The sequence below is a fragment of the Haemaphysalis longicornis genome, unplaced genomic scaffold (assembly GCF_048455015.1).
Source record: "Haemaphysalis longicornis isolate Haplotype H1 unplaced genomic scaffold, Haemaphysalis longicornis Haplotype H1 scaffold_4, whole genome shotgun sequence".
Lineage (NCBI taxonomy): Eukaryota > Metazoa > Arthropoda > Arachnida > Ixodida > Ixodidae > Haemaphysalis > Haemaphysalis longicornis.
Window position 1 is genome coordinate 57,946,132 of NW_027526361.1, and position 18,537 is coordinate 57,964,668.

Sequence of the window (18,537 nt, forward strand, 5' to 3'; positions counted from 1 at the left end):
ACCTTGTCAAGTACCCTGTAGACGACTGTCAGTCGTCCACGAGGTACTTACCAAGATAATCGCTAATATAATTTCTGCCACCTTAGATTTCAGTCAGCCTAATGAACAAGCACAGTTTCGTAAAGGCTTAGAGCACATTCGCACGGTCGGCCAGGTGATAGAGAAATACGCGGAGTGTACTCAACCCCTGTATATAGCCTTCATAGATTATGAGAAAGCATTTGGCTCGGTCGAAACCGCAGCAGTCATGCATGCAGGCATCGCGGAATCATGCTGTAGATGAGCATTACGCATAAGAATGCTAGAGGATACCTACAATGGGTCCACAGCTACCATAGTCTTCCATAAGGAGAGCAGTAAAGCGTCAGACAAGGAGACAAAATCTCTTCAATGTTATTGAAGCATGTTTGCAAGAGGTATTCAGAAGATTGGATTTGGAACAGGTGGGCGTAAGGGTTAATGGAGAATACCTCAGTAACCTCAGATTTGCTGATGATGTCGCCTTGCTAAGTAACTCGGGAGATGAATTGCAAAGCAAGATTACCGCACTGGACAGGCAGAGTAGAATCGTGAGCCTGAAAATTAATATGCAGAAAGCCGAAGTAATGCTAATAACCTCGGGATAGCACAGCTGTTTGAGATAGGTGGCGAGGCAGTGGAAGTGGTAAGCGAATATATCTACTTAGGCAGAGTCGTGAACCCGGATCCCAACCATGAGGCAGTGATAATTCGAAGGATAAGAATGGGGTGGAGTGCATTCGGAAGGCATTCTCAGATAATGAATGGCAGCCTACCATTGTCCCTGAAGAGGATAGTGTATAACAGCTGCATCTTACCTGAACTCACCTACGGGGCATAAACTTGGAGGCTCACTAAAAGGGTTCAACTTAAATTGAGGACGACTCAGCGGGAAATGGAACGGAAGATGGTAGGTGTAACATAAATAAGGGACAAGAAGAGAGCGGGGTGGACCAGGGAACAAACGCGTGTTAAGGACATATTAGTAGAAATTAAGAAGAAGAAATGGACGTAGCAGGGCATGTAATGCGAAGGCAAGGCAACCGTTGGTCATTAAGGGTAACATTGTGGATCTCAGAGAGGGCAAGCGTGGCAGGGGGCGGCATAAAGTTAGGTGGGCAGATGAGATCAAGAAGTTTGCGGCGATAAATTGGTCGCAGCTAGCATATGGCCGGGGTAATTGGGTATCTATGGAAGAGGCCTTTGTCATGCAGTGGGCGTAGGCAGGCTGATGACGTTGATGATGACTGTATCCAAGAGGTTCAATGGGGAGGAAGTCATGCATGTACCTAGAGAGTAGAAAATGAGACGTGGCTATAATAATAGAGAAAAGCTTGTAATGTCACTTATATTATTGAAAGCCTAAAGAAACTTGTCTGTTTCATTTATGTGAAGAGCTTACCGTTCATATACACGGGGAACATTTGTATATTTTAATGTAGCACCCTTGAAAACTGTGAGAGGTGTCCTTGAGATTGAACCCCTTAAACGTCGCCCGCTTTTTTGCCGTCTCTTTTGCCTCTCCGGTTTCGCCCTCACTGAAATCTGCACTCAGTAACGCCATGGAACACTAGCTATACCGGGGTGCAAGTTAAGAGCGGCAATAGCTCATGTAGTGTATCACTCCGCCGAAGCGACGGACCCGGATGTCAACGCGCGCGCGTGTTTTGAAACGAGATTGCGCCTAATGCGTAACATGGTATTCTTTTTCACACCTAGTCTTCTTGCAGTCGCTGCAAGAATTTAAAAGCAGATTTTGTGCGAAAAATCACAAGAATGCTTCGTGTCACGTTCGAAATACTCGCAGTGAGGCACTTTTTGCGCCGCGCGGAGTAACAGCCGGCTGCGGTGATGCGGTGCAGGGGCCACTTCCGTTTGTGGGGAACTAAGAGCTTTGTGGTGACGTATTCACAAAATGATGGGGTCATGCGTGTTCTGCGGGAATGAAAAGAAACTATGCTGGATATAGTGTTAAAATGCGAGGGTATCCATCAAAATCTACCTGAGGGAAATATTAGGCTTCCAGGAGCCCTAGGATTTAAGGGTAGCACAGAGGGAAGGAAGTTAAAGTTAACTTCAAGGCTGTCGAGGCGACGAAAAGAAGATTAGAGTGCTGGTGGACGAAAAGCAGAGAGGGGAATATTGCCTAGGACAGCTACCACCTGTAACAGAAAGAATGAGTATTTTGTGCCTAATAAGTTTTTTGTGCCTGCCCTAAGAGCAGCGCCACTATTAAACGAAGAGTAGAAAACATAGGTATGTAGTTTTTTTTGGGGGGGGGTATGATGACACATCATTACCCCGCTACAAAGGCGATACCAATAGCTATCATCATCATCACCATCGTTGCCGTTCTTGAGTTGTCCCGGTGTATATATAGCCAACAGTTGCACATTGATGTCACTTCCGACAATCTTCCATGATGCATATTGTATTGTGATTCCACGCCAGATGACGTCTACGCACGTCGCTGCAGACAGGCTGGCGTCCCTCCCATTTGTTTTTGACGCGGCCACTGCGGAGGACGCGTTCTAATTCGCGTTCACTACACCATTTCGCAGTGCCGGCCCCCGAGTAAGCGTGAGTGGGCCACGCAGCCGCATCTTCTTCCTCCGCTGGCGGGCCGGTCCCACGGCCTCCGCGTTTCCTCGCCTTTCGGTGTCGAGCAGCGGCGGCAGCGCTCTGCGCCGACCGCGTTCGGCGGCCAGGGCTTCCAAGGGTTGTGCATGGGATTGCGCGATGTCCGCCCTGTGCCCGATTCGTGGCCGAACCTTGCGCGGCGGCGGCCAGCTTCGACCCGCCCTCGGGTTTCTGGGCTAGCCGGACGCCGGGTTTCGAAACCGTCCCGCTTATCTTCTCTCGGGTCGCTTCCTTTGCTTCGGCCCGCTCTTGCCGACAGGCCCGATAGCATTGTTGGCGGATCTCGCGCTGCAACCAGACGTCCGGTGGCGTGCTCGCGTGCAAGCGTTGTTGCCCCGCTTTGCTTAGTCGTAAATCAGCCGTCACTCCCGTTGAAATGGCGGGCCCCCCTGTACGTAACCCCGGCTGACGGCGATAGTGGGCTCTTTTACTGCTCATGCGCGCTTCGTTAGACGAGATCTTTTGGGGTCGCCCGAGAACTTTGATGCTTAATTGCGGGCGTCTGTTACTAGCCCTTGTAGCGCCTCACACGCAGTGCGCGTCCGTATGTGCACGAGGCTGCGTAATCGGGGGTATGGGCGGTGTGCCGTGAATTCCGGAACTGCGCTGTGGGGTACGTACTTCGGTTTCTGTCCCGCATTGCTGTGATCGTTTCCTTGTCTTAACTAGTTGTTTCGGCGAAAACTTGGTAGTTACGGGGCCATATCTGTACGCCTTGTGACGCACACGGGCTTTCAACTATCCAGAACGAGCCAATCAGCGCAGAAAGAAACAAGCTAAATGTCTAACTCGCGCTGATGTATGCGTTGACGAAAGCAGACTTTTGTATCCAAGAGGTTTATCTACATCCTCCGTGGTGCCTGTGTGGATAAGGCATTATGGCGCTACTAATCCACCAATCCGCGGTTTGAATTCCTGGCCTCGAGGGGTGTCTAGCTTTTCGACTACGGCTGCTCAGGGAAATGAAGGGAAATGAGGTCGTGTTGTACAAGCTTTCGGCGCCCGCTATCCTCCGGTAGGGTGTATAACTACGTCGAGCGCTACAGCACTCGTCGTAGTGCTGTAGACTTTCGCTCATGAAACCCCAATTTGATTTTTGTCTTCATATTCCTAGAAGTCGATGATCAGTATGTAAGGAATCGTCTAAATCGCTTTTGTCATTCTGAATGGCACATGTTGACAATTTGCATATTCTCGAATGTCGCCCCGCTTGGCTCTGCACCTGTGGCGCTTTACGTAGGCCCTGGCATACGAGGCAAGTGTATGTCCCGACCTAGAAAGAAAAAAAGACCCCGTCGAAACGTGCTGCGGGGTTTTATTCTCTGCTTTATTGTGTGTAACCGCGTGTGTGTTCGGCCGCTCGCGCGCGCGCGCGCGCCTTGTTGAAATGTGTCATGGCCTGCGAGAGAGAGCCCCCGTACTGTACGCTGTGTGGTCGAGCACAAGGCAACGTCCCTCTTCCCCGGCACTAGCCGCGCTTAACGGCCCCCGCGCCAAGTGTCTGGGGTTCAAATAACGCGGCCACATTTCCGACCGCGTTTTGGCATTTCGTGATTCCAGGTCCGCGCTCTGTACACACGCATCAAGTATATATGCAGTTACGCTGTACACAGGCGGTGTTTAGTGCATAAACTAGGTCGCGCCGCTGCCTTGCTCGTCGGATGTGCGACATGAGCTTCGGTGTTCAAGCCATCTGCCCTACTGAAATGCCGTTTCGTTATCTTTAAGCGCGGTGTGTTGTTTGGGTTCGCGGAAATTCGCGCAGTGGTGCCCTCAGTTGTCATGCATGTGTGACGAAATCCTTGACCAACTGCCATTACGTATCGTTGCACCTACCAGCACTGACAAATACCCTTAATTGCTACACCTATCGTTCCCATAACTACACCACTATCACTTACACTCGTGCGGCGATCTGTAATAACTAGTATTTATGTGGGGCGTCCAGAGCTCGGCTTTAACCAGAGCTCAACTAATCACAGCTGCAGCGTGGCCTTATGGCCTTAGCGGCGTTATATTTGCTTCAAGCGGGCCCGTGAAAAAAAAAAAAAAAAACGCATTCTGGGCCAACTTTCTGCAGCCAATCGGGGAGGCGCTTGCTAACACCAATCAGCCATGTTCCTACCAAAGTGAAAAGTACCAATCACACGCAGACACAAGTTTTGAACCCGAAAACGCGCGCTTGGAGAATTGGCGTAGAGAAAGTAGTTCAGACAAAACACACTAAAGTAAACAGTGGAAAAGACAGAAAGGTTGTTTGAGCTACACCGAGGGTCCGGAGGCCGGAAGCGGCCAGTGCCGACGCCACGGTGGATGTAAAACGCCGCTGCCGCGCTGTAACCCAAGCTGGGCCGCTGGCTCCCCGTAACAGCCACGTCTTACGGTCGGTCAGCGCGCAAACACAAACGTCGCATGCCTTTCTTAGAGAAAAAACAACAGGGCTTGGCGACCGAAGTAGGATGCTACAAAATGGAAAAAGCAAACTGAACGGGGGCTTCGCTACAATATGCAATGCATGCCTTGGCAAACATTACCATTTTTTATGGTTAAAATCGAAGCCACGTTGAATGCATGATTCACTCTGAGCCGGAAGACTAGTTCTTAGGCACTATTGCGGGGAGAAGTCCATTGATATGCATATATTCTTTATTTTTAGTGGGACATGGGATCGATATTCGAAACTGTGTAGCGCATGCGCAGTCAGGTCAGCCTGCCGAACGCTCCACTTGTAATGCTTTCTTTCAGCACAGTCCCCGGGGGGAAGAATTTAGAAGTTTTTCCACATGGTGTAGCGTGTGCCTTGTACAAAACCTGCGCGCAGCTGTCTTGTGCAGCTAGAAGGAGCACACAAAGTGTGATGGTGACGACGACAATGCGTGCATACGGGGTGTCAGCAGCCCCGTTACGCCTCTCGCGGGTGCGCTCTGCGTCCAAGAAACTTGTTCGACGCGGGTTATCGGTCGGTTACTTCTAGTGCGGAGTCAAACGTACCGTCAAACGTACCCGTTAACTCCACGGCTAAAGCATTACTCCAGAACCTACTACAGTGCGAGGCACGCCCACGTGGACGAGGGGGAGAACGATATCCGCTGCCTGCCTGATCTCTAGTGCCTCATGACGGATGTCGCCGGTGTTTCCTAATTTCAGGGAACCGCCGTTCTGCCATTAGCGAGCGGCTTGGTGTTGTGGCGCGGTGTCCTCGAAGTTGACCGGAGACGTATCGCGCAGTGGGGCGCGGGCATGCTTTGCCGATCGATGCCGAACAGCGTGGCCGGCAGCCGTTGATGGGAACGCGAGGAAAGGGTAGTCCGCGGAGAGCAGCGAGTCATTCACCAGCAGCTCTCCTTGCGTGCTGCGCGGTGTGCGCGCGTGTCTCCTTGGCCTGAGCAGCGAGCGGAGGCGGCGTCGGCCCCGACCTCCTCTGCGGGTCGCGCCGCCGCTGCGGACGGAGGTCGCTGCGCCGCCGAATAACGGGGCCGCCATCGGGTCGCCTCCTTCCTTGCGCCAAGAGGCGCGTGCATGGGCGAACCACTCGAGCACGTGCACCGAGGGATAGCTTTGCGGGGGAAAATGGAAGCAGCTGAGTTCGGGGACCCGCTGAGCATCATTGATTTGGGGGGGAAAGGATACAGTGCATCCACGGCTGGTGCTAGCTGTTTCGCATTTTGGTGAACTCGGTCGTATTCACGCTCACGCCTAGGCAAAAGTAATGTAAACCATTTCAAGTTTTTGTAGTGCATGGTGTCATAGGTGCGCAAGAGGACTATAGCCGAATATTTCTGTGTTGAAAGTTCTAATGCCATGTAATTGTCATGTAAACAATGTAATTATTTGCACAGGAAGGGAGCTATAAACTCGCTCTTAAGTAGTCTGAGTTGGAGAGGGAACGAAGGCGTTAACTATCATTCTGAACGAAGTAGTCATCAAATCACATATCAGCTACAACAATGCTCAGCTCTTTGTCGCGCCAATCTACAAGCCACCAGGAGCGTTTCAGACCCGCTGTGCGCCTCATAAGGTAACCGATGCTTGCCAGGAACAATTGTTGCGCATTTTATAGTAGACCGTCTATGCCTGCCCCCCACAAAGACACTTAGTTTGTTCGTACGCACGCGTGTTTAGAAGGCAGCTTAACATATTCGAAAGCTCTTGGCTGAGACGTATTAGTTCCTTGCAGTGGCGGTTCAAAGGGGGGGGGGGGGGGGGGTGGCGAAGGGGGCGTCCCCCCCCCCGCCCCCCCCGCCCCCCCCCCCCCCCAAAGAGGTCCTCAGCTCCTTATTCCTTGTTTTTTTAAGCATTCCACTTCCGCGAGGTTAAATGCCATTTGTGCGAGGCCGCAAACGTGTTGCGACCGTCAGAAATGCGGGCTCGAGCCAGCCGTTGCACCGCCTAAGGGGCGCCAAAAACCACTGTGTCGCCGAGTGATATGTGCGCAAGCGAGTTACACCGCATACGCGCACACGCCTGCATGGTTATCACCTCATCCGCAGAACTTGCGCAAGGAGGGAGTGGTTCTTTATTCGCCCCCAACCCCCCCCCCCGCCAGAAAAAATCGCCCCCCCCCCTCAAAAAAAAAAAAACAATCTCTGGGACCGCTATGATTCCTTGCGGATGTTTTGTGGGAGGCCTGTGCTGTGCACTACAGGCTTTGACAGCTCAAACGGGAAGAATTGGCATTGCCGGCACTGTGCGGTGTCCACAACGTCCCGAGCGTATAAAGTCGTTTAGCGGTATTAAAGAGCGCGCAGTGCAGATATAGGCAGTTGCCACTGAACGCGCGAGGTGAACCCTCGCGATACCCCCAGTTGACGTGCTCGAAATTCTGACGCACACAGCCGCAGACCATCACGTCTCAGCGTCAGTTTGGGTTGACTAAGATTTAACTTTATCTCGAAATGCTCTTACAAATGTGCTGTTCATTTGTTAATATTTTTGTTAATTCCCAAAACAGAATTGCGCGAATCGGAGTGTTATATTTACGCACCACATCACCCACGAGAGAGGGGTTGGGGGTGGGGCAGAGAGTTTATTGAAATAAAGATAGGTGTGTACGATAGGTTGTAGAGAGTTGTGAAGTTCATGAGGCCTCGGCTCGATCCTAATGGAGGGGAAAAGCAAAGTCACCCGTGTGTACGAGATTTCGGCGCACGTTAAAGATCCCCAGGTGGTCAAAATCAATCCGGAGCCCTCCACTACGGCGCGCCTCATCGCCTGCGTTGCGTCGGCGCGTAAAACCGTACAATCAATCAATCGATCGATCGATCGATCGATCGGCTCGGTCCAGGCATCTGATGATGGCCTCCTGTACCAACGAGACCCTTCGTTGAAAAACCCTTTAAGGCATTGGTTTTGTGGTTTACAGCTTCCCATCATGTGTCCCGCCTCTAAGTTGGCTTTCCCTCATTGTGTATGCGCTCGCAGTGAAGCATGCTTTAAAGGGGTAACCGCTTCTGGCGCGTACGGCGCGAAACGCCGTTAGTCGGCTGTCGCTTCGAAATAAAATTGCCCACGTGTAGATTCTCGACTCCACGCAGACGTGGCTGCGCCATCGTTTTTAGCAAATCACTAGTATATTTATCGATATGACTTGCACGCTTCGGTGTTTTATGGTGCAGTCGTATTTACCACTGGCGTTACGCAAGGCGGGGCAACGGAATTTTCGAAATCGAAGGAAGAATTGTGGGCGAGACCTCTGCTGACCCCGCCCATCATCGTGTGACGACTACGGACAATACTTTTCCTGTCGCCAGCGATGCACCAAGCTTACGCGGCTTTGCCTCCTGCTCTCACCACGGTGATCCATCATTTTTCGGTGCGCGTGAAGAAAAACAAGAGATCAATAGGAGGGTTATGTAGAACACTCCAACTTCATCCCAGAGTTGGTTTAATTTAATTGTGTTGTGGATCTTCTTACTTTATTTCCTCTCCCTATAGTGTTTCCCGCTAGTTTTTTCTTTTCTTTTTTTCTTTTTTTTTTCCTACCGTGTATCCATCCCCCATTGAAATGAAACCTGAATACGTCTGCCCCGGAGGCTGTTTCTGGTGCAGTCAGGTGTGAAAACAACTGCTCTAAATCCTTTCGTTTCAGTCGGAATGGGTATGTCACTTGCGAAATATCACGGTGGTACTTTCATCCATCCACTCGATGGCGCTGTTCGGGTGGACGAAGGTATAGCTGTGACAGTGTTATGCAGGCTGTTAAACGAAGTATTAAATAGCCGCGAGGCTCGAAAGTGATGCCACCGAATTCGCTGGACTAAAACGAAAAATCAGAACAATGTACGCGGCGTGCACGAGGTAGATAATTAGCGCCAAGTCTTCACCCCCATGGCGTCCTTGGGAGACATGTTCAGCGCATGCAATACCCTAACGGGAGCATTGCTGGGAGCCTGCACGCTTGCGGTGGGTTGAATGGCTGCATTGCACGGTTCTCTGGAAGAGTAATTGGAGGTAATCTCCGGGTCAGAGGTTCGCAGGGGAAAAGTGCAATCAGTCAATCAATTGATCGATCAAACAATCAATTAATCGTTTATTAGCGTATGTTAATAACAGTAGCATGAATTCAACAATCAGTTTATTTTTAGGGCCTAGGAACAACGGTGAGGTGTTAGCGCTGGTACACTAATAAAACGGCGACCAATAATTACAATGGCATGAGACATCACTCGAGGATCGCAAGTTTTTTTTAAAAAACGAGTGCAGTAACCCTATCATAATAATAAAAACAACGTCTCAATTTTTCATTCGCTTGATGAGTGTCGGGCACAGCCGTGTGGGGCGTTCCATGACGCGGACTGCGGCCGGAGGCAGGGCGTGCGGGCGGGCCGGGCGCCGTCAACCCGCGTCCGCGTTTCGCAACCTTCCGCGCCCCCCTCGTGCCCGGTTCGCCCGGTGCCTGGTCCCGTCCGCGCCCCGGCGTGGGTTGCTGCCTCGCACTGGCCCGGTTGCCACCTCCCCCTCTTCTCTTTTTCCTGCACTGCGGGCGCCGATGCCTTGCGCCGGTAACCTTCTTTTGTGCTCCCGCCGTGCTTTGCTCCGGTTTGCGCTGTTGCGTGGCCGCCGCCGCCGCCGCCGCTGGTGGTGGTGCCCGCCGCATTGCTACACCGGCGGCGCAGGGCGGGCGGGTTTATGTTCTTTTTCTTTACCGCCCCGCTGTCCCGGTGAACGCCACACACACGCCCGCCGTGCGACCCATCTGGCGCCGGTCACTCTTGTTAGTTCCGGTCGCGAGATGCTCAGCGCCCGCATGCTGTGTTTGTACGTCCGCAGTCACGATGTCGGGATCATCGACGTTGATGAAACCGCGCATCGTTTTGTTGAATGGAGAACATCCTTCATTGGGGAAACGGAAATGACCTCTGTGGTTAACGTTCGCTACGCAGAATGAATTTGTTCTACTGTAGAATTCGTAAAATCCAAGTTTTGCCACTGTTTCTGCAGACCGTGCACTAAGTAACTTGCGGGGTTTTAAGCAGGTGGACTTGCGGAGATCCGCCTTTGCTATCTTTTCTATCGGGCACGTAGGTAGTCAAACTGTATTAATTACACCAAGAAATTCGTCAAGTACTCTGTAAACTTTCTTACGCCCTTTTTGTCCGAAAAGGGTGTAAAAATCTCCTCCCAGACCGCACATCTTTAAAAGGTGTTTTGACTCAACAATGGTGTACTTGTGAACACCCTAAAATAAGGGTGTGCGGTTGCTTAACACCAAAAAATAAGGGTGTGGGCAGCGCAGCTAGGTACGCGTGACAGTGTGGATCGGCTGAGCGCAGCATGACACACAGACACATTCAGCACGCACAAGTCGCACTGCGACCACAAATGAATTGAGCAAGAAAACCAATGGGATGCCTGGGGAGAGCGAGTACATACTTTCTTACCGTAGAAATACGCCTGCTTTTCTTGCTTTTATAGCCATCAGAGGTAAGTCCTCTGATATAGTCGGTGGCCTTGTCGCAAAAATCAGATATTTTAGCGCTAACTTTTGAATTATGCATTCTTTGTGAACGTATACAAGTCGCCATCCCGATTTGCAAAAACTTTTTAATCGTGAGGTGGTTATTATGTACAATAAATCATGAAAATTTGCTAAATACTGAAACTCCTGTTCTACACCATTTCAACAGCCACAAAGAAAGGTTTTCATTATTTCAACACTCCATTTTCCCACATGGGTGTAAAGCTACAAATTAAGGAACTGGAAATTAAGCAAAAGGGTGTGAAAGACCTCCAACTAAGAAAAGGGGTGTGAAAGACTACCAGCTTCGGAGGTATTTTATACCCTACACGGATGGACTTGAACATTTTCTACTAGTGAGGGGATGTTTTGTACCTCACGGTGTTTAAAATGATATGAATCGGCATTATTTATTACCAGCGGAGCTGTTCAAGTTTGAGCTAGGTTTGGTGGCATTAACAAAAAAAAAATCCAAGAAAAAAACCGCACTGCCTGTAAAGGGTGCACCACCGCAGATAGGGTATTATAACAGTGAAGCCGGCTTTCGCGCCTGTTGGAGTGCGAGCTCAAGGGGCGCGTGCTTATCGCACCCCTTGCTATACCATTATGAAGGTAATAGTCTTTTTGAGATAAAAAAGGCAAAAAAATGGCACAGCTTGCATTAGCGGTGCAAGCAAGGCTTGGAGAAACAGCAGAGCTGGGTGTCGACCGAGCTTGTTTCCCCCTTGGATCTGCTGTGAGTGTGGGGGACGCACTGGAGCAGCCTTGTGAACTTGGCCTCGCCCCTCAGCACTTAGCCCAGCCTAGCAAGAACATCGCAAGACTTAGCAACACTGGAAGAGGATGGGTCTACCTTCCCCCCTCTACTGCTTTTTCTTTTTGTGCATCTGAACACCTATTTCTCATCCTTTCAACACTTTACGAAAACCAAGGGGGTTTCAGTCGGTCAGCGCCCTTGCTGCCACACAGGAATGATGTAAAGCTACAAATTATGGTGTTGGATCCTAAGAAAAAGGGTGTAAAGACTTCACAACAGCCTTATTCCACTTATACGACATCTTTTCTTTGGCAGTACGGGTGTAAAAAACTTTAGTGTGTAGTGTTTTCGCAGTTTGAGTTCATTCTTATCATAGCATTGGTGGCTGTGGAAGTGTTGATTTTACTGGATCGAGTGATACATTGTAGCGAAACAGTTTAGCATGCTAATGTCACTTTAAATGAACCAGAAGAAGTTAGCGCCTGCAAATTTTTCAGCTAAAATGTCAGGTGCCATTTGTAAAGGTGCCCGTCTGGAATTTTTTTATGGGTGAAGCCCCTTATGGGCTCGGGCTGTTGGCGTATCATGTCGTCGTCTCATGTCGTCATAGCGTCATGTAGTCACGGTACTAAAACATTGGGACAGTCGTTTTCAAACGCGTCACGCTAGAACTTGACATGTACTAAAGGAACACACCAGGACACTCGTTTTTCAATGCCTCACGCTAGAACACTTCGTGCTTCAAAGTCGCGAAACTTACAGCAAAGCTGTATACCTCTACCTCCCAACGGATTCACCTCCGTTGGCAAAAACACCAAGGTGCCAAGAATACACTTAAGCACTGCATGCTTCGCCCCTCCCCACATTTCACGTTAGTGGAGATGGCCCATGATTTGTAGGAATCAATGACCTTTCCTGATTTTTTTACGATATTTTGAGCGGTGGGCACGATGAGTCTATTCTACAGACTTGGGGCCACCTAAACGAACCAGTTTGGACCGTCTTCAGTTCCACAACCTCAGCCTTGCACAAACCACCGAACTGGACATTTTCCTTAGAATGGCCATCAAGGCAGCCCTGGGGCTACCTTCTAATGCACCCACCCAGCACCTACATTTAGGCCTCGCAACACCGCCGCAAGCTGCTCGAGGCCCAGCAGCTCGTTGGGCTGCTGAAACGCCTGCGGCGCACCCACAGGACTGCGCCATCCTTACCCGCTTTAGCCCTTCTTAGCCCCTTTGGCACCAGCCACAGCCTGACATATACATGCACGTATTCTGGTGGTTCCCGTGTGCCGAGATGTACATCAAGGGCGTCACTCCAGCTGCTTCCCTGCATGGGCTCTAGGCCTGGCAAGCGCTCTTTGCGACAACAGTTCCTACGCCGGGTGCTGTACATCCAGGCGACCCGATATCCTGATAGGAGTGCTGCATGTCTAGTTGTTGCTGATGACACTGACACCCTTTGTGGGTGCAGAGTGGTTGTCGAGTGGGGAGCAATCGTCGAACACTTTGAAGTAATGGACAGATAGAAAGTTGTGCAACCAAAGCATACTCTCTCTCTCTCTGTTGACTTAATGCGACAGAAACTTGACAACTTTCTAAGCGCCTAGAAGTAACTCTTAGGTTGGCCCAGTTAACCGTGGCGAGAAGGATAACAAGAGTAACGTTTGGGGATAAGAGGTGAACGCAGTGGATCAGGAAGCAAACACGAGGGAAGACGTCATAGCTCAAATTCTGAAAAAGAAGTGCAGTGGGCAGTACACGCAAGGCTGGGAACAGACAACCGGTGCACCACTGCAGTATAGTCACAGAAAGACAGAATAGTCCGGGCAGCTTTCACGGGGATAGTGCATCCTCCAGTGTGTTTGACTGTTCTAGCAGCTTCGTGGATGTCGTCTGAGCGTGTTCTTCCCTGTTCCCTCGTTGCAGGAGGAGGTGGTCCCGTGACGATGTGGTCGGGCCTGTCCCAGCGGGCTGCAGCGGCGGTGCGGCGGCCGGAGCCCCCTCTAGCAGCGCAGCAGCCAACCCGTGGCCCCGTGCGGTGCTGAGCGCCCCGTCGTCGTCGTCGTCGTCCCTATCCCCCAGGTGGCCGAGTAGTGCCCTCTTCGGCCCACCGTCCGGCACCACGGCTGCCCCTTGCAGCAGGCCGCTGCCGGCCCCTGCAGGCACGGACGGACGACCGTCCTCTGGGCGCCTAGCTGCTGCAGCCGCCGCCGCCGCTGCCGCTGCTGCTGCTGCTGCTGCCGGTGAGTGTGCGGCTTCTCCTTGTTCCTTTGCACGGACATCCTTGTGTCCTGGAGGTGACTGTTGGGTGCGGGGGAGATGGGAGTCGTTTCTGGAGACGACGTTACAACCCTGACAAACCTAGTCGGCTGTGCTGGGCGGTGGCATCCTTCACTGGGCCTTTGTGTTTACGCAAGCAATAACCGCGTGTATTCTTTTGAAGTGAAAGCTTTCTTTGCGGGACAAGTAGCGCCCTGTCAAAAATCTAATCCGTTTCCCCATAGACCTGTTGGCTAACCGAAAAGCTCTCTCATAAGATCTTGGATACACGTTGCGTGCGTGAAACCGGACGTCCATTGTGTCAAAACGGTTAAAAGAAACAGTTCCAGATAAGACAATACACGCATCGATCATGAAGAAAGAGTACAATAGTATGCCTTCACCTCACAAACCACGTATCGGTATACATTTAGAGCGTTCGTAGATGCCCTTACTTAGTGCACGAAAAATTGTCTCATGGGTTCGTTCTTCGCTTATGATTTGGGTCTTCAAAGGTGTGACGATCGATTGGACACCCTTTCAGCGAAGGTTGGACGCACTTTTAGTGAAGGTTTTGATGAAGTTTTATGTTAGAAAACTTTCTCACGTCTCTCAACTTTCTTCAGGATTGGTGGTAATTATTTGTTTCGTTTTAATGATGGGCAGCTGAAGCCATGTGCATCTATAATGGTTATAGTTAATTTGCTGCGTGACTGCTTGCCCAGTCCTTTGTCAGGGGGCCATCGGTTGTTGTACCGATGTTGGCTGCGTAATGTCTTTTTCGTTAAGGAAAACTTTGAAAATATTGCTGGTGCAGTGGCTGACAGGAAGTCGGGAGTAATGTGTGGTTCATAATTTGCAGTGGTGCTGGGGAAAGCCTTATTCGAAGCAAAAGTCCCTGAAAAAAATGTAGCACTGATAACTGATCTCCCACATTTGCCAATGCACGCCCATGGAAGATTCTGCCCTATTTAGATCCTGAGGAGGGGCACGCAGTGGAGTATTTATGAAGTGATGCCAACCGCATGGCCAACGGCGTTGGGGGTCCGTGTCATGATTTGTAGCACTGGTGTTTCCCCTGTGGCTGACGGGACGATGCCAGCACAACACACCGATGCCGCTTCTCAGAACAGCGCACATGGCTCGAGGAAACGGCGCCATGCGATACTTCCACTAGAACCACGCATGCGCGACGTCTGGATTACCTCGTGTGGCGTCGGAGACACATCAGCATACTGACGTCGCAGTCGACTTTTCCCTTTGCGCGAAAATACAAGAGAGAACGAGAAGCTGGAGATGAGAAGGGGGTCCCGCACTTCCGTGACGCTGTACCGAGTCCGATGTAAAAATTAGCAGGCTTGGGGCAGTTGCTCCACATAGTCATTTCTATCCTGGCGGGCTCCTATACGGTTTGTTTCAGGTACCCCACCCCGCATGTTTTCCATGATCCCACGCAGTTCTCGCCAACAATTGTGATGGGATCACCTTGTAGCGCTTTGTGTGAGCGCTCTTCGCTTGTCCTTAAAGATGTTGTCGGGTTCTCTACCCTGTCAGCCATGCCAGGGCTCACATTACTCGCTAAAAACTCCATTTCCAGCTATGTTTCGATGAATCGGTTCACACAGGTCTTTGACAACCTTGAAAATCCTCAAATTTTGAAAGGTATTTTTCAAGGCCCTGAAAGTCCTGGAATTTTTTAGCAGTCCTTGAACAACCTTGATTTCCAAGGGGATGATCAGTGGCTCCGCCTTTTCACAAGAATTTAAGGTACTTGTCATGGATTTTAGGTTTTAATAATGTAAAAAAATATTGTAACAATCAAGATTCAGTGTATAGCGGATTTTTTAAGCAACAAGGCAACATTGGGAGCAGGAAGTTTTTAATCCAATTGATGTTGCAGTGAACTAGAATATTGTAACAGTGGCATACGCAAGGGCACAGAAGCCAGAAGAAGGCGCTTTAAGAAGATGCGGATAAAGTTGGCTTTGCTGCAATGCGTCTCTATGTGGGGGAATCGAAATATATAGAAGTCCTAGCGTAAAACAACTCCGCTGTAAAACTATACAAATTATCCCGACTTCAAGTGTGCTTTAAAACAAATTTTACGTGCGCTCCAGGCATATGTGAAAGAAAAAAATAATAATTGGTCTTGCGCCGGGTTTAGAAACCATAAAAGCCAATTGGAAGGCGGACATCCACTACACTACGTCCCCTCCGGTATTCCACAGCAGCGCCCCTGGTGAATTTCTGGATTTCTGGCTTCAAACTTGCTAGTGCACTGTACTCATGTTGTGTACTCATCCAGTGGAACCCGGCTTCTGGACATATTAGGACAATGGTGGTCTCGGACATAGCTGAAGTTTGTCGTGCCGTGGAAGTGCCCTTTTGAACTGTCGGAACTTTGAACCCCTACAAAGACAGGAGGCTCGTCCGCCCCCCCCCTTTCACTTTTTTTTTTTTTGTCTGCTGAGAGCGGCTATGAGCAGCTCCAAGCAGCCCAAAATTGCTCCCGCCATAGACGTTCTATGGGTAAATAAAATACGGAGCTGCTGTTGAGAACTGCTGTGAGCAGACAAAAAAGAGAACAAGGGTTTCGCTAAACGCAACGGGCGCGACTCGCGCGGAATTCAAAGGATTTGGAAAAAGGCACATTTGACTGATTGGAGAGTCTGAGAAGCCATGGCATCAAACACCAACCAAGAAATAAAAAATAAAGCTGGAGGAGCTTTCACGAGTTTGTTTGCACATATTGTTTGTTTGTTTGCACATTGCTCACTAACGTTCTTAGGCATTGCGCAATAAACCACTTTTGCACTCTGTTGAAAAAGTTATAAATAATCCCACAGAAAACGTTACAGCTCGTCCTCGAAAACCGTTGAATTTTTGCCTTTGAAGCCTCTACGAACCCTGTACCTTTACAGTGCATTGAGGAGCGCGCTTGACGAGCGAGTCGTCGTAACATTCGAATGTCTGGCGCTAAACGTGTTCTTGTTGTGAGGGTTGCACACGGGGTGTTACGTAGTAGCGACTCCGCAGCGCCGAAGGGTACAATCGCAATCCCGGCACTCGTCTGTCGGGTTAGCGGCTCCGGCCTGGTTCACATTTCAACCCTGGCGATCAGCCGGTGCACGATCGAGTGCCGCCCGTTCGCCCGGCCGCTTTTTTTTTTTTTTTTTCCTCGCCCGCAAGAGAACTGGCTCAAGGTTGGCCGTCTTTGGCACCGCTTGTACACAGTTATACACTGTGAAGTAGCGCGCCGTGGAGTTGGCTCCGCGCTATCGAGTGCAGGTCGCGGCCGATTCGCGGGGCCAGCTGGCAAGTCCAGTGAGGTCGTTTCAGGACCTCGCGAAAAGTCGTGTGTTCCGATGCCGGCTCCGCAACCGACGGCAGTATCTTCTGGACATTGGACCGGGGAGACCTCCGCGAGTGTTTGTCGCGTCGCCCGGATCTTTGGGGATGCCGATTAGCGCGCGGCGAAGATGTCAACGCGTGCTCCTCAGCGATTCGCGCACGGCCCGACATCTGCTACTCTGTGGTCGCAGCTGGCAGCACGTGCACCGAGGTCGTAAAACAATATTTTACGACCGTTTACACATTACTGGGGTAATCAGCGCGACAGTTATGTGGGTTGTATACGCAACAAGATTAGACGCCAACGCGAAAATATGAACCTGATCACGTGCAATTTTGCTAATTTTATTCCGTGAAGACCACATAAGGGCATGGAGAATATGCGAAATAAAGTTCGGTCGTCGCACATCATAAATGTACCTGAAACACTCCCTAAAACTTGCCTCCTCCGATGGCTACATCTCAAGTTTGTATGTTTTACAAAATATTTTAGGCTCGTTTCCCGTATCCACTTTTCTTTTTCTGTTGTTACTGGTTATATGTACAAATACAGTCGCTTTCTATCTCAGAAAAATCCCATAGATCTTGGAGAAATTATTAAATCTGAAGTTTTTTTTTTTTTTTTTCAAATACTTAAAATTATCCTACTAAATAGCGTAAAACGCATTCTACAGACCCTTTGAGTTGCTCATAGTCGTCGGCAGATTGCATTGATGTAAAATTCTAGCAGCTTTGTTTTGCCGATTGTGAATCGTGTGCCCGATGAAGCGGTGGATTAAACGACGTGAAACGATGGAGCCGAAAAGCTTTGTCGCACTTTCGCGATTTCGACGGGTACCGCATACGAAACGACATACTGGATCAAACGGCGTACCTATCGGGCAATCTTTCCAGACAGGGTCATTCGGTACGCGCGACCCAAATGGTGATGAATGGGAAAGTTAGGCAACTCTCGAATTGCAGCTAGAGCTGATCCGTTGCAGCTGGGATTCTATATCGTATCGGCAACTTTGGTTCGTGCGTTCACCCACATTCGTGACGCTGTGCAGCTCTGCCATTGACTTCGGGGGGACTTTAACAACTTTAACAAAGTGCTTGGTGTCTACGGAAATGGGACTCCTCTAAATTTCCACGAAGGCCCCCCGTAGCGGTTTCTCCACGTTTTCTCGTGGCAGGCGGCGCGGCGTGTAGGCTCCGTGTCAATCTTCTTTTCTTTTTTTTTATGCGGTAGCATTTCTAGGATTATGGTGTCCCGTGCCTGTAACCTCGTGGTATCTTTCACATTTTACAGCCCTCTCGGGATGCGCTTTCGCAGTCGGTGAGTAAAGTAATAAGAGTCGAAGTACGATGCCAAGGAGAACGTATACTTCCTCGTCCTCATCTGTTTCCATTTCACGGGCTACCCCTTTTCTCTGCATGCGTGACGTTGGTAGCGCAGTTCAGACTACTTTTTGTTCGCCACAGGGGCTGCCATTTTGTTTGGTGGAGCCGCGTGGCGTCATTGTTGGGTGAAAATGTTCGTATTTCTGCTCGTGCTGAGTTGGAGCATT

At 50.2% G+C, this 18,537-nt stretch overlaps 1 protein-coding gene across 1 annotated transcript in view; it reads left to right on the top strand.

The window, feature by feature from the left end:
- Window positions 1-18,537, top strand: part of Rdx (BTB/POZ and MATH domain-containing protein rdx) — a 99,269-nt gene that overhangs the window by 6,865 nt on the left and 73,867 nt on the right. The window contains exon 2 of the mRNA XM_077706849.1: window positions 13,304-13,620. The gene's annotated coding sequence lies outside the window, so the exon portion shown is untranslated. The remainder of the gene's footprint in view (window positions 1-13,303; window positions 13,621-18,537) is intronic.